This window comes from Tursiops truncatus, chromosome 9, assembly GCF_011762595.2.
Source record: "Tursiops truncatus isolate mTurTru1 chromosome 9, mTurTru1.mat.Y, whole genome shotgun sequence".
Taxonomy (NCBI): Eukaryota; Metazoa; Chordata; class Mammalia; order Artiodactyla; family Delphinidae; genus Tursiops; species Tursiops truncatus.
Genome location: NC_047042.1, coordinates 2,457,526 through 2,473,757, shown reverse-complemented (window position 1 = coordinate 2,473,757; position 16,232 = coordinate 2,457,526).

Genomic DNA, 16,232 nt, shown 5'->3' with positions numbered 1-16,232 from the left:
CATCCTTTCTCTCAGCGTTTTGTGATTTACAGTATGTTTCTGAGGCATTTGGATAGGAAATTTCCTGAAACTTAGACTTGAGATTTCTTTCTATTTCTACATTATGAATATTCTCTTGATTGAATATGATAATTTTGGGTTGAATTCTTTCCTCCCAAGTGTTTTGTGCTGCACTGTCTTTAGCCATTGTTTTTGAGAAGGGAATATTTACCTGTTTTTTTTTTTATGTCATTGAAAGATACATTTCCTTTGTAGAAATACACACATTTTACCAACACATGTAACTTGTTTATATATTAATGCTTAAAAATGTTGGTAGGAATACAGAAATTTATCTGAGTTTTTAATGTCAGGACTTTTTAAATGTTTTTGTTATACATCTAATTATAGTTTCTGGTTCTTTTGATGTGTATTCTTTGGGAAATTCGATTCCAATTTACGGTATTTGCCGTTCTTTTGAAATTCTAATTCATTTTCTCAGTTCCAAAATACCAAGTCTGCGTCTGCGTCGACAAGTTGTTAGGGTGGAATCTGTGTGAAGGGCGTGGACTTTGGCACAAAATGGGCATGTTAGACTCTGTCATTTACTAGTTGGGACTGTAGCCTACCTCTTTGTTCAGTCTCAGTTATGAAATTAGAGTAGTCTGTACCTATCTTGTTAGAGAATGAGAATGACACAGTAAAATACAGGTTTGAAAAGTCTGACTGCTCAACAGTTGTGCACCCTCCTCTGCCCATCCAGCTCGATTCTGCCTTCATTGCTTTGAAGAATCATTTTCTTTTCAACTGTTTCATGTGATTGTCTATTCCATCTTATTATTCTTAATTCTACCTTAATCCAGCGTGGTACTGGCACAAAAATAGACACATAGATCAGTGGAACAGAACAGAGAGCCCAGAAAGAAACCCACACATCTATGGTCAATTAATCTTTGACAAAGGAGGCAAGGATATACAATGGAAAAAAGATAGTCTCTTCAGCAGGTGGTGCTGGGAAAACTGGACCAGCTACATGTAAAAGAATGAAATTAGAACATTTCCTCATACCATATACAAAAATAAACTCAAAATGATTAAAGACTTAAACATTAAGACATGACACCATGAAACTAGAAGAGAACATAGGCAAAACATCCTCTGACACAAGTCATACAATGGTTTTCTTAGGTCAGTCTCCCAAGGCAATAGAAATAAAAACAAAAATAAACAAATGGGACCTAATCAAACTTAAAAGCTTTTGCACAGCAAAGGAAACCATAAACAAAACAAAAAGACAACCTACAGAATGGGAGAAAATACTTGCAAATGATGTGACTGACAAGGGCTTAACTTCTGAAATACACAAACAGCTCATATAGCTCATGGCTGACAGACACATGAAAAAATGCTCAACATTGCTAATTATTAGAGAAAAGCAAATGAAAACTGCAATGAGGTATCACACCAGTTAGAATGGCCATCATCCAAAAGTCAACAAATAAATGCTGGAGAAGGTGTGGAGAAAAAAGAACCCTCCTACACTGTTGGTGGGAATGTAAATTGGTGCAGCCACTATGGAGAACAGTAGGGCGGTCTCTTTAAAAATAGAGCTACCATATGATCCAGGAATCCCACTCCAGGGCGTATATCCAGAAAAGACAAAAACTCTAATTTGAAAGAGATACATGCACTCCTATGTTCATAGCAGCACTATTTACAGTAGCCAAGACGTGGAAGCAACCTAATGTCCATCAAGAGAGGAATGGATAAAGAAGATGTGCTACATGTATACAATGGAATATTACTCAGCTATAAAAAGAGAATGAGGTTGAGAGTCCGCCTGCCGATGCAGGGGACACGGGTTTGTGCCCCGGTCCGGGAGGATCCCATATGCTGCGGAGCAGCTGGGCCCGTGAGCCATGGCCGCTGGGCCTGCGTGTCTGGAGCCTGTGCTCCGCAACGGGAGAGGCCACAACAGTGAGGCCCGCGTACCGCAAAAAAAAAAAAAAAAAAAAGAATGAAATAATGCCATTTGCATCAACATGGATGGACTAGAGATTATCATACTAAGTAAAGTAAGTCAGAAAAAGACATATCATGATATCACTTATATGTGGAATCTAAAATAAGTGATGCAAATGAACTTATTTACAAAAGAGAAGCAGACTCACAGACATAGAAAACAAACTTATGGTACCAAAGGGGAAGAGGGAGGAGGGATACATTAAGAGTATGGGATTAACAGATACATACTACTGTATATAAAACAGATAAACAACAAGGACCTACTGTATAGCAGAGGAAACTATACTCAATATTTTGTAATAACCTATAAGGGAAAAGACATTCATATATCTATGAACCTCTGTGCTATATACAACATTGTAAATCAACTATACTTCAGTCAAAAAAAAAAGAGAGATAGGATTAACATAGTGCAAAACTGAAATGAATCCAGAGTCAGAAGTTCAGCCACTGGTCCCATTCCTGGGCCACATGATGAATTTGGGACCTAAGCTAATAGACCGAATAAAGGCAGCTCCACCTTTGCTAGGAAGATCGTGTCAGTAGACATTTGTCTCATGAAAGAGAGGAAACTGTTTCCTGTGTTTTCAGAGAATCCCTGCTAAAGTTCCTGCTGAAATCCTTGGGATGGAAGTAAAACTAAGCAGGCCTGAAACAATCACAGATGTTGCCAAAGCAGAATTATTGGTGTTTTAATAAACTGATAACCAACCCACCAATTCCAGGCAGAGCAGACATGATTCAGTAAAGCAACACGTGGGGTTGTAAAGCGCCTACTGTAAATGAGCCAGGGGCCCTACCAAGAATTGATGCTCTTCCTGCAATCCTTTCTTCCTGCAATCCTTATGTCAGCAGCTCATGGGAATAGTTTTTCCTTTGTAATCACACTTTTCCCAGCCTTTCATCTGTTGAATGGGTGCAGGACATCTAGAACAGGGCTGTTCAATATATATATATAATGAGAACCACATATGTAATTTAAAATTTTCCAGTAACAACAGTTAAAAAGAACCAGGTGAAATTAATATCTAATTATTGTCATTCCAACATGCAATCAATGTAAGAATTATTCATGATATATTTTACTTTCTTTTTCTTGTACTGAGTCTTTGAAATCAGTGAGTATTTTTCATTCACATCACATCTCGATCTAAGTGACCACATCCAAATACTAGATGGTCACATGTGACCAGTGGCCGCCACACTGGACAAAGCAGGTCCAAAGATGGTATATTCAGCGCCATATTTGTAATTAAGGTAAGGAGTTCTCTTAAACTCTGTGTTGTATATATGCAGTCAGCCTTTTTTTTTTTTTTAACATCTTTATTGGAGTATAATTGTTTTACATTGTTGTGTTAGTCAGCCTTGTAGGAAGTAATTTCTATACCATTAAAGCTAACGTTAAGAATCTGGCTTCAGGAATTGGTGAACTTCATACAATGTCGGCTTCTGGGCAAACAGTTCCTCATCATGTTACCTCAGTACTGCAGCAAATGTGACAATGATCTTTAAACTCTCCCAGGCTTCATTGTCAGGCATTTTGTTGTAGCCCAGGCTCATTCTGTCATCCAAAATCACTGTCAGAGGTAAGTACTTACTATAAAAAAGAGAAGGTATATAAAAATAGAAATGCTTAAAAACAATAATGCTTTTATTGACATAAATTTTCATTTAAAAATGTCTCTAAAATTGTTGATATTGAAGTTCGGAACTCACAGAGTAGTGTGTATTTAATATTGCATTTAACTTCTTGTATCATGTTCTTATGTTCTCTTTAATACTTGGGGTAGATGACTGAATATTGATGAATGTTTCATATTAAATCACTCCTTTAGAATAAATGGCAAATTATTATTCAATCAGCACTGATTAAACATCTAACTATGTAATATATGAATATATATGCATATTTAAATATATATCCCATCTAAATTAAGGTAAAAACAAAACTAATATATATATATATGATATATGTGTGTATATGTTTGTATATATATTTTAAATACATCTGTCTAAAATGTAAGTGAAAATGATAGTGAGAAATAGGACAAGGATAAGAAATGAGATATAAAACCTCCAAATCACCAGAGAAAAATAAAAGCAAGGGAAACCTGATCAATCCAATGAAAGAGAAAAAAAGACTTTTTAAAAAAGGATGAAGAAAAAAAAGAACAAAAGCTTAATAACAGAACATTTTAAGTAAGATGTCAGAAAAAAGATTAAATACTTCAGGTTCAAAATAAATGGGAAGAACTTGATTAATAAACAAAGCCTCATAGATGAGGTAAAAAAGGCAAAGTTCAATGATATTTTCTTTATGAAGTGAAACAAGAACGGTGACAATAAAGGGATGGAGAGAGATGCAAGCAGGAAAGTGCTGACAACAGCGGGAGGGGCACCCTTACTCCCAAGGAGAGAGGAATCGGGGTCAAAAGCAGTAAACTTGGTGAGGAAAAATATTTCATGTTGATAAAAGTTTCCTACCTTTCACACCATTCGTGAACCTTTACACGTGGAGGCAAAAGCATCAAAATCAACAATTAACGACTACAAATGATGAAAGCGCCAGCAACAATGTGAAATATCCATGGTGCTCCGCGCTGGTAAAACTTTGGAGAGCAGGCATTGCGCACACTGCTGGGGGAGAGGAGAGGTGAGTCCAGCCTTGCAGGAAGGCAGTCTGGTCACAGCTGCCTAGAAATGCCTCCACTGCTAGGTACGTATTACATAAATACGTTCATGGAAACATTTTAATTTGTGAAAACTAGTGCAGACATCTATCAATGGAGAATCGTTAATCTGGTCCACGGGGTTTTAGTAGTGGTTTTTAAGAATCAAGTCGATGTCTGCATATACACTGATGGGAAGAGAGCTCCAGGCTCCATTGTTCATTGAAACGAGCAAGTTGCACGGTAAATCATGTGTCTCTGTGTAAGCAAGGGAATGCAAAAATGCTCCAGAAGGTATGCAGTGACCATTAAGACTGCTTACCTCTTGGAGTGAGGTTGGAGGAGGTGGCCAATTTCCATATCTGACAACAATAATGTACTCTTTTTGTAATTTTTAAAAACTCAGTGAAATAGTATTTTTAAGGTGTTGAACATGGCTTTGTTGAATAATGAAAGTTTTAATTTTTTTTAATTAGAGGAGCCATGAAGTTTGCTAGTAAGGAAGAGGCAAGGGGTGAGAACTGAAAACCCTATCATAAATTCCTTTTAGAAAATATTATGCATTTCATATGGAAAATGAGCCTGAAAAGATGATGACCAAACAGAAAATAAATCTTTAAAAACCAGGGTGGAAGGCTCCCCGTTTTGCACATACATATAATTGTATTTAGAAGTAAACCTCTCAGAATCAGAATTTGTAGCAAATATCATTCATCCAACTCCAAATTGAGCAGGACCATCAAAATTGCTTTAAAAAGTAGCTGTGAGACAAATACAGATTTCATCTGCATTTTAAGAAACTGAATGCTCAGAAACCCATTATACAAAGGAATCTTTGAGAAAGCAACATACATGCATAACATCACAACAATGACCACAGAAATGGTTAAATTCTATTTTATCAGAGTTTGGGATGCAGATAATGTTGGGGCCTCATATCTGGAAGAAACGGCATGGCCATAAATATGCTTCTGACCCTGTGGGACATGGCAGCCTGAATGTATGAATTTTTGAGACATAATTTCACAAAATATAGGAAATTGCTATAAAACTAGGGCACAATTGCAATTTAAGGGAAATGGTGCAGATAAATCTATTTTAGTGGATAAGCTTAGTAGATGCAAAATAAATATGTCAGGACTTCATTATTTATTCCTCTCCACTGGCCTAAATTAGAGTGGAAAATGCACACAATATCCAGCCTGCAATTGTACACAGAAATGAAAACAATTTGTTTTCCCTAAACCATTTTAGTATTTTGGAGACACTTAATCCTACTGTATAACTAATCTCAAAGGCTCTTTCTGACGCAACTCCACTACGTGATCTATTATGTCTCTTTTTGTGTCACACATTACCTAGGCTCACCACTGAAAGAAGTTCACAAATGCCCTTCGGGTCAAGTGAGTCTCTCTGGACTCTAAGGTATTTTCATTCAGCAAAATTTAGGTGAGTGAATTGGACAGAAAGAGCTGCCTGTCATCAGTACCAGACAAAAGGGCAAATGGGGATGAGCCCAACACAAAAGGCTGTGATACCTTCCAATTCGGTAACTCTTGGTTTATTGAGCAATGTGATTAAGTCATGAGCAAGGCCTGTCTTTCTTGCAGCCAACACAACAGATAGATTAAGAAGGGGACCTAAAAGTCTAAGTAAACTTTTACGATTCCAAACTCTCCTAAAATTCTACCTAAGTTGAGAAATCAATTCATAGATATTTATCCTAAGAAATGGGGAATTCAGTATAATCTTTCCTTTATTATATTAAATTTGCTAATTTATGTAAAAAATAGTACACATTTTATCATGTCCTAGAGAAAATAAGACTTTTTTTTAAAGGCAAAGAAACAAATTCCCTAATAAAATTCTATAAGTAGTGTTATCCACTTATGATAAATGAACTCCTCTAAGTTTAGTTATCAACTTGAAACAGGAGAAAGTATATTAAAAAGACAAAGCTGAATTTTGCCTGAGAAAAAAGCCCAACACATTTTCTAAGGAAACCATAAAAGTATGTACAGGTCCAGGGTCAAAAAGTGAAACAACTGAAATTGGGTCGTTCAAGCATAAAAATCAAGAATATAAAATTCTAGCTACTGGGATTTAAGAATATTTGCTCTCCTTGTCTCTTCTTGATGTTTTATGTTTTATTTTTCATAAGGATAATCAGAGACATGCTCAATAGACATTAAAACATTTTTTTCTTTTCTTTCTTCCATTTTCCCCCATTCTTTATCTTTTCTTCAAGTGTTAATTTAAGCCTTCTGATTAGTATTTGGATACATAAGGAGCTTTTTAAAAAAATTCTTATTTATTTTTATACAGCAGGTTCTTATTATCTATTTTATACATATTAGTGTATATACGGCAATCGCAGTCTCCCAGTTCATCACACCACCACCACCTCCCGCCGCTTTCCCCCCTTGGTGTCCATACGTTTGTTCTCTAGATCTGTGTCTCTGTTTATGCCTTGCAAACTGGTTCATCTGTACCATTTCTCTAGATTCGACATATATGCATTAATATACGATGTTTGTTTTTCTCTTTCTGACTTACTTCACTCTGTATGACAGTCTCTAGGTTCATCCACATCTCTACAAATGACCCAATTTCGTTCCTTTTTATGGCTGAGTAATATTCCATTGTATATATGTACCACATCTTCTTTATCCATTTGTCTGTCGATGGGCATTTAAGTTGCTTCCATGACCTGGCTATTGTAAATAGTGCTGCAATGAACATCGGGGTGCATGTGTCTTTTGGAATTATGGTTTTCTCTGGGTATATGCCCAGTAGTGGGATTGCTGGATCATATGGTAATTCTATTTTTAGTTTTTTAAGGAAGCTCCATACTGTTCTTCATAGTGGCTGTATCAATTTACATTCCCACCAACAGTGCAAGAGGGTTCCCTTTTCTCCACACCCTCTCCAGCATTTGTTGTTCGTAGATTTTCTGATGATGCCCATTCTAACTGGTGTGAAGTGATACCTCATTGTAGTTTTGATTTGCATTTCTCTAATAATTAGTGTTGTTGAGCAGCTTTTCCTGTGCCTCTTGGCCATCTGTATGTCTTCTTTGGAGAAATGTCTATTTAGGTCTTCTAACCATTTTTGGATTGGGTTCTTTTTTTTTGTTTTAATATTGAGCTGCATGAACTGTTTATATATTTTGGAGATCAATCCTTTGTCACTTGCTTCATTTGCAAATATTTTCTTCCATTCTGAGGACTGTCTTTTCATCTTGTTTATGGTTTCCTTTGCTGTGCAAAGCTTTTAAGTTTAATTAGGTCCCATTTGTTTATTTTTGTTTTTATTTCCATTTCCCTAGGAGGTGGGTCAAAAAGGATCTTGCTGTGATTTATGTCACAGAGTGTTCTGCCTATGTTTTCCTCTAAGAGTTTTATAGTGTCTGGCCTTACATTTAGGTCTTTAATCCATTTTGAGTTTATTTTTGTGTATGGTGTTAGATAGTGTTCTAATTTCATTCTCTTACATGTAGCTGTCCAGTTTTCCCAGCACCACTTATTGAAGAGACTGTCTTTTCTCCATTGTATATCATTGCCTCCTTTGTCATAGATTAGTTGACCATAGGTGCATGGGTTTATCTCTGGGCTTTCTATCTTGTTCCATTGATCTATATTTCTGTTTTTGTGCCAGTACCATATTGCCTTGATTACTGTAGCTTTGTAGTATAGTCTGAAGTCAGGGAGTCTGATTCCTCCATCTCCGTTTTTTTCCCTCAAGATTGCTTTGGCTGTTGGGAATCTTTTGTGTCTCCATACAAATTTTAATATTTTTTCTTCTAGTTCTGTAAAAAATGCCATTGGTAATTTGATAGGGATTGCATTGAATCTGTAGATTGCTTTGGGTAGTACAGTCATTGTCACAATATTGATTCTTCCAATCCAAGAACATGGTATATCTCTCCACCTGTTTGTGTCATCTTTGATTTCTTTCATCAGTGTCTTATAGTTTTTTGAGTACAGGTCTTTTACCTCCTTAGGTAGATTTATTCCTAGGTATTTTATTCTTTTTGTTGCAGTGGTGAATGGGATTGTTTCCTTAATTTCTCTTTCTGATCTTTTGTTTTTATGTATAGAAATGCAAGAGATTTCTGTGCATTAATTTTGTATCCTGCAACTTTACCAGATTCATTGATTAGTTCTAGTAGTTTTCTGGTGGCATCTTTAGGATTATCTATGTATAGTATCATGTCATCTGCAAACAGTGACAGTTATACTTCTTCCTTTCCAATCTGTATTCCTTTTATTTCTTTTTCTTTTCTGATTGCTGTGGCTAGGACGTCTAAAACTATGTTGCATAAGAGTGGTGAGAGTGGACATCCTTGTCTTGTTCCTGATCTTAGAGGAAATACTTTCAGTTTTTCACCATAGAGGGTGATGTTGGCTGTGAGTTTGTCATATATGGCCTTTATTATGTTGAGATAGGTTCCCTCTATGCTCACTTTCTGGACAGTTTTTATCATAAGTGGGTGTTGAATTTTTTTTAAATTAATTAATTTATTTTGGGCTGTGTTGGGTCTTCATTTCTGTGTGAGGGCTTTCTCTAGTTGTGGCAAGTGGGGGCCCCTCTTCATTGCAGTGCATGGGCCTCTCACTATCGCGGCCTCTCTTGCTGCGGAGCACAGGCTCCAGACATGCAGGCTCAGTAGTTGTGGCTCACGGGCTTAGTTGCTCCGCGGCATGTGGGATCTTCCCAGACCAGGGCTCGAACCCGTGTCCCCTGAATTAGCGGGCAGATTCTCAACCACTGTGCCACCAGGGAAGCCCCAAAGCAGGACTTGTAAGTGACCAACTCGTCATTGTGACCAGACACGGGGCTTCCAAGCATAGTGTGGAAGGTGCTAACTGGTTCCTGCTCATAGTGAAACACAGGAGGAGAGTTGGGTACCGATAGAAGAACCATCAGACAAAACAGAACCAGGGCTTGATGATTCTCAAAATCCTCAGCCTCTCCAGATGGCAAAGGTGCTAAAATTAAGAGATTTATTGTCAGGAAAATGTCTCAAGGAAAAGCAGAGCGTGTCACTTCAGAAGGATGAAAAGTTCAGAATACTCACTCACACAAAAGACACTTTGGTGCCCCACAGACCCTCCCCATTCAGCTGGCTGGCCTCTGTCCCTTGGCCGTGCTCAGGGGCCATGGAACAGGAGGGATGGTCTGAGGGCATCAACATCCCTCAGATGTCTGATGGGGTCAACCCACCCAAATCCACAGAAGGCTCATACAGTATCTGAGAAAAACCGTCTTGGTGGAAACACTGTCAGCTTAGACTAACAGGGACAACGAATAAAGACGAAGGTGGATGGCAGACTCTCGAACACTTCCGGCAGAAAACTGGCGGGTGAAACTGCTCACCTGCCAGTACCTTCCATGAGAAAGGAAGGATGGCTCAGAGGGCAGAACCCGAGACTCGGAAGGCAGAGCCAGGGCCACGGGATCTTGTACTCAGGCCTTGAAACTGACGCCCCTCCCGGCGTTAGCCTGGTGGAATTTCAGAACCTCTCGGGGTCAGTGCCACCCACCTGAGTGCCTCTCCCGGGTCCCCATTTGGCGTGAGGGTGTGGGTAGCTGCTTTCCTACCATTGTACTCAGGTTGTGGTGGGGTAGACAGCTTGTCTCTTTCATTTGCAGGCTCTCAGATCAAGAGATTTTGAACCCCAGGAACTTGCTCAGGGACCACATCTGGACCTGGACTTGACTTAGGTGATAAGAGTTTGGACTTTGAGTTGAATGGGATGAGACTTTTCAAGGGGTGACTGTATCTTACAGGTGTCAGGATAGAGTCACTGGGGCCAGTGGGTGGATTCTGGTGGATGGACTACAAGGCAGTTCCCAGGATCCTGACTTCATTTGTTCATGGTTTCCTGTAATTCCCCTCTCCTTGAGGGGGATTACAGGAAACCATGAATACAATGCAGTAAGTCCAGTACATACAAACCTTCAAGTTGCGAACTTTCAAAGATGCAAACATACGTTCCATCAACGTCAGGCATGAGTGAAGTTGCAGCTGGCCCTCCGTCCCCTGTTGCTGATGACCTTTCAGCTCTACCATCTCCCACCTCCTCTCCCTCCACCAGTCAGTAAGTCTTCTTGCCTGTTCACTCGATGCCAGCCCCTGTGTGCCAGCTGTTGTACTGTACTACTGTACTTTTCAAGGTACTGTGCTGTAAGATTAAAAGTGTTTATTTTTTGTGTTTGTTTTTTTATGTACATATTATTTGTGTGAAAAGTATTATAAACCTATTACAGTATGGTACTGTATAGCACTGTTAGTGTGTACCTAGGCTAATTGTGTTAGTTGGGTACCTAGGCTAACTTTGTTGGACTTAACGAACAAATTGGACTTACGAATGGGCTCTCAGAATGGAACTCGTTCACATGTAGGGGACTTACTGCATAGCAAAATTGATCAGATGTCACCTCCATGATTAGTTCTCAAGGGCCGGTTTCTAGCTCACTCCTCTCTTGCTGCCTCACTCTGTGGGTGGACGGCTGCCATGTGTGAGCTGCCCTGTGGAGACCTACACAGCAAGGACAGAGACCTTTAGCCCATGGTCAGCAAGGAGCTGGGTTTCTCCATCCAACATCCCGAGAGGAATTGCATCTTGACGATCCCATAAATGAACTTGAGTGAATCTCCCCCATTTGAACCTTCAGACAAGACCTCAGCCCAGGCAAACCTTGTTTCCAGACTTGTTGGATGCCTTGAACCAGAAAACCCAGCTAAGCTGCACCTGCATTCCTGACCTCCAGAAACTGTTAGAGAACAAATGTTTCCCGTTTGAAGCTGCTAAGTTTTGGGATAAGGTGTGTATAGCAATAGGTAACCAATAAGGCCTGTAAAATGATATTTCTTGCACACTTGAGTTTGTGGCCTGAAATTCAAACATATAATAGTATGCATAATTTCACTGCTAACCATATATGTTTACCCCTAAAACGCTTGCAGTAAAAGGAAGACTTATGATTTGCTTTCATAGATTCCGTGGTGTCTTTCCCATAGCTACTATTTATTTAAAAACTCAGGGATCCCACTCCTTATTTGAAACTTGCTAGCTCACCCACTTTTTTTTTTGTTCTGATTAAAACATCTCCTATTTTATTCATTAAAAATACTTCCTATTTAAAAATTTCAGACTTACAAGAAGTTGCAAAAATAGTACAGGTTTTGTACCCTCTCCCAGTTTCCCCTGTGATAACATCATACATAACTGTAATTCATCATAAACATCATCTGCTCTATTTTTTGAATAGAAGAATAAGTCTATTTGGCAGATTTATAAGTAGGAGTTCACCCTCCATGGAAAGTCTCTGTCACTGGAGCCTTCCCCTAAATGTGGCTTCAGATCGTCATTCTTCTCTTGTTTAACAGAAATTATTCCAAAGATTGATGGGAACCAATACCTCCGTGCAGGCCTTACACTAGGCTGAATCCCACACAATTGCCCACATTGGACCACTCTTTGGACCACATTGGACCACCTAAACCATGGAACTTCACAGGGTACAAGCTGATAGGAAGATGATTCTGCTACTTCCCAGGCCTCGGGTCATCACTGGTCAGTGGTGCTAGATATGCCCACCCTCAGCCTCCAACCTGCTCTCGGGTCTCCCCTACCCCCGTGACCCTCACAAGCAGGATGCTTCTTGGAGGAAACCGGGCATGGATGGTGTTTCCAGCAGGTTCTCCGTCTTGGGGTCTCTGGTTTATGCGCCCAGTGAAAGGAGCACTTCCTGGCACTGTGTCCTTCCAGGCTGAAGGGAGAACGACTTCGCTGTTCCAGGTCAGTGTTTATGCTGAGGCTCTAGAGCAGAGTTCCCGGGTTCTTCACAATTTTATTGACTTTCAGTCCTCTGTCAGCCTTGGCTTTCCAGCCGTAGATCCAGACTCAGTGTGTCTCTCATTCGGCGTCCTGATTGCTTTGGGTGCTTTCGTACAGGGAGCAGAGTTGTGTGAAGGTTTTACATGGTTAAATGAGAGAGACAGAGACAGACAGCAGAGAGAGCTGGGGAGGGGGGGAGGGACAGAGAGACAGGAGAGAGCTGGGGAGGGGGTGAGAGACAGAGACAGAGGGAGACAGGAGAGAGCTGGGGAGGGGGAGAGAGACAGGAGAGAGAGCTGGGGAGGGGGTGAGAGACAGAGAGACAGAGACAGAGAGACAGGAGAGAGCTGGGGAGGGGGAGAGAGACAGAGACAGAGGGAGACATGAGAGAGCTGGGGAGGGGGTGAGAGACAGAGAGACAGGAGAGAGAGCTGGGGAGGGGGTGAGAGACAGAGACAGAGGGAGACAGGAGAGAGCTGGGGAGGGGGTGAGAGACAGAGAGACAGGAGAGAGCTGGGGAGGGGGAGAGAGACAGAGACAGGAGACAGGAGAGAGCTGGGGAGGGGGAGAGAGACAGAGACAGGAGACAGGAGAGAGCTGGGGAGGGGGAGAGAGACAGAGACAGAGGGAGACATGAGAGAGCTGGGGAGGGGGTGAGAGACAGAGACAGGAGAGAGAGCTGGGGAGGGGGTGAGAGACAGAGACAGAGAGACAGAGACAGAGGGAGACGCAGAGAGAGACTCCTACGTGCCCACCTTACAAGGAAAAGCCTGTTCCCAGATGCGCAGCAAATGGGTCTCCTTGCCCTCTTCCTCTCTAGTCTTGGTTCCTATCTGTTTATGTACCAGACCGCCCAAACTTCGGTGTTTTAATGGACTTTTCTCTTGTTTCGCTATATCACAGCTCTTTCCTGTAAACTTAGGGTTAGACCTGCTGCTCTCAGATCACTCTGGCGCTCATGCACACGGAGGGAAATGACCTAGGAGTGAGTTTTTGCACTGGATTGCAAGTTCTGAAATTGCACAACCGAATTTCACCACCACATTTTGTGTGGCAAAATGTTGCACTTTGTTTGGGGAAGATCTGCATCTTAATGAACTAAAATTTTGCCTTTTTAAAGATAAAGTTTTAAAGTGGCAACTTGCATCTCAGTGGGGCTTTGGAATGAGTCTTGGGCTTTAACCCCGACTCAGTCCCAGTGATGACTCTGGATGCGACCTAACTGCTCTGAACCAAGTCTCCTTATCTGTAAAATGGGTCTGATTGTACCTACTGTGTGTGCCTCACTCGTAGCACTGTGATAAAAACAACTGAAATGACATGTTTAAAAGTACACAGTACCAGTTACATGTGAAACATTAGAAGAAATTCTATAACTGAATTTCACTTATTAATATAAATTATAATGTGGTATATGAAATAGCATATTGTTTAAACTTGATGAAGTAATATTTGTAATGGGCTGGTGAAAGGAAACGATTGTAAAGGTTTATAAAGTATTTTGCTGTGGTGAAATGAAACGCTTTGCCATCAAGACAGATGATGGAGTAGAAGAATATTCACTGGCGTGGGGAGGGTCTCAGGATGGGCAGGGGTGGAGTGGGGGGGGGTCCTCAGGCTTCCTGGTTCCACCCAGAGGGACGTCACAGGGCAGGAGAAGGAAGAAACACTCTGTCCTCAGAGAGCAGGACGGAAAAGTGAAGACCATCTCGTGCTTTTTATTTTATCTTGCTTTACCTTATTTGATCTTCATTCTCTTCTATTCTGTTCTATTCTTGCTATACAGAGAGTGCTTCTTGTGAAGATAAGGACCCAAGCTCGCAGGGCCGTGCTTTCCTAGGGCAGCTTTCCAAGTCCATCTTTTCTTCAAAGAAGAAAGGCGTTCCCATGGTGAATGGCCAAGCGTCCACTTGCCCAAAGTCTCCTGAGCCTGGAAAAGGAGGAATTAGAAATATCAGTGGGGAAGAAACATTACTCAAAAATTTTGCAGATACTTGGTGAGTTATTTGGAAACATCCATCTAAATACCCTATGACATTTAACAGCATCAAAGGACCATGCTGCCGTTCACATGCCACGTCACATCTGGTCTCACATCCCATGTTTTCTTTCCTTCCAGATCCTTGCATTGTCTAGACCAGCTGTCCCAAAGATCTTTCTGTGATGCTGGAAATGTTCTGTGTCTACACTGTCCCAGACAAAATCCATTGGCCACGTGTGCTACTGAGCACTTGAAATGTGGCCAGTGTAACTAAGGACCTGAATGTTTCATTTCATTTCATTTTAATTAATTTAAAGTTAAAGCCACATGTGGATGGTGACTACTGTTTGAGACAGCACAGGTCTACATGCCACTGGAAAAACTGTTTATTACCCTGTGTCTCCTGAGCAGATCATTTCCTAAATGGTCTCTACTTATTTAATGGCTTTGCCACATTAATGTTCTGAGTTTTTGCTGGGGACTGCACTGTGAGGTTGATTCCACACTTCCTCTTAAATGAAACACGTACAGGGTTTTAAACTTGGACATTGTTGACAAGAGCCCTTGCCTATCCTGAGAGGTGTGACTCAAGAACAGGTCTGTCATTTAGCTGAAAGGGTCTTGTGAAGTCTCACACTTAGGTGCCCAGAGCCAGGACTGAAGTGATGCTTGCTCTTGCCTGAATCCAAATGGCGGCGCCCCCTTCCTCCTGGAATCTGTGGTGTGTATCACCATGCTGCCGCTGCCGTTATTTTGGTGGTGTGGCTTTCCCCTGAAGCCTAGGGCTGTTGGGCCCCTCTCGGGAGCTCTCCCGAGAGCCCAGCGCCTTCTGTGGGGCGGGCTCATCAGGGCTGCAATAGGTAGGCCAGGTTGATGCTGCTCTACCTTTGCTGACGAGCACAGATCCCCACAGAGATGCTATGGGGTTCGGGCTCTGCTCCCTGTACAAAGGTACCAAAAGCAATCGGGGGCTGGACAAGATGCACAAGTGGACAAACAACTTCCCAGAACCTGGGCTGAATCCACAGCAATAGCATAAATAATAAGTTAAACACAAATAGTCTCTCCTAGAGAATTAAGTGAGCCTTGGTGGATCTGTGCGCCTGGGCCCCGGTGTGATCCTCAAAAGACACACCGTCCTTTGCTTTCCCCACGTTTTGGATCATTTTCCCGAATAGTCACTGCCTGACACACGAGGGGGCACACTTAGCGAGATGAGGCCACCTCGCTGCCGTGACCACGCCAGCGACTCAGCCAGTGAATCCAAGCCCATTTCAAGGTGAGTCTGAATTTAGAGCCAACATCTTCCTTCAATTCTTCAGTTTTCAGACTTCTCACAATAGCGGTTTATTATTTATTGTTGCCTGTGCCATTAACAGAGTGAGGCAGAATGAGTTAAATAAGTTGAAGGGCTGTCATTTCCCTTTTACCTTCAGAATGACTACTAAATACAAGGAATGCGACCCTGTTTCCAGCAAATCCTACATATGGGGTTAAATATTTGTGATCTTGACAATTTGCAAGGGTCCCAGATGCCAGGACGGGCGGTGATGTTATCTGCACTGGATCCTAATGGATGCGTTGTATACGGAGGCCGGTCTCCCGGCCCCAAGGTGAGCCTGGGGTGAAGGACACCACGGGCTAGTCAGTTTTCCTCACGCATGTTGGGAGGACCTTGTGAAGCTGGGGACCCACGAGTCTCCTGAGGCAAATTTGCTCGTGAATGTCAAG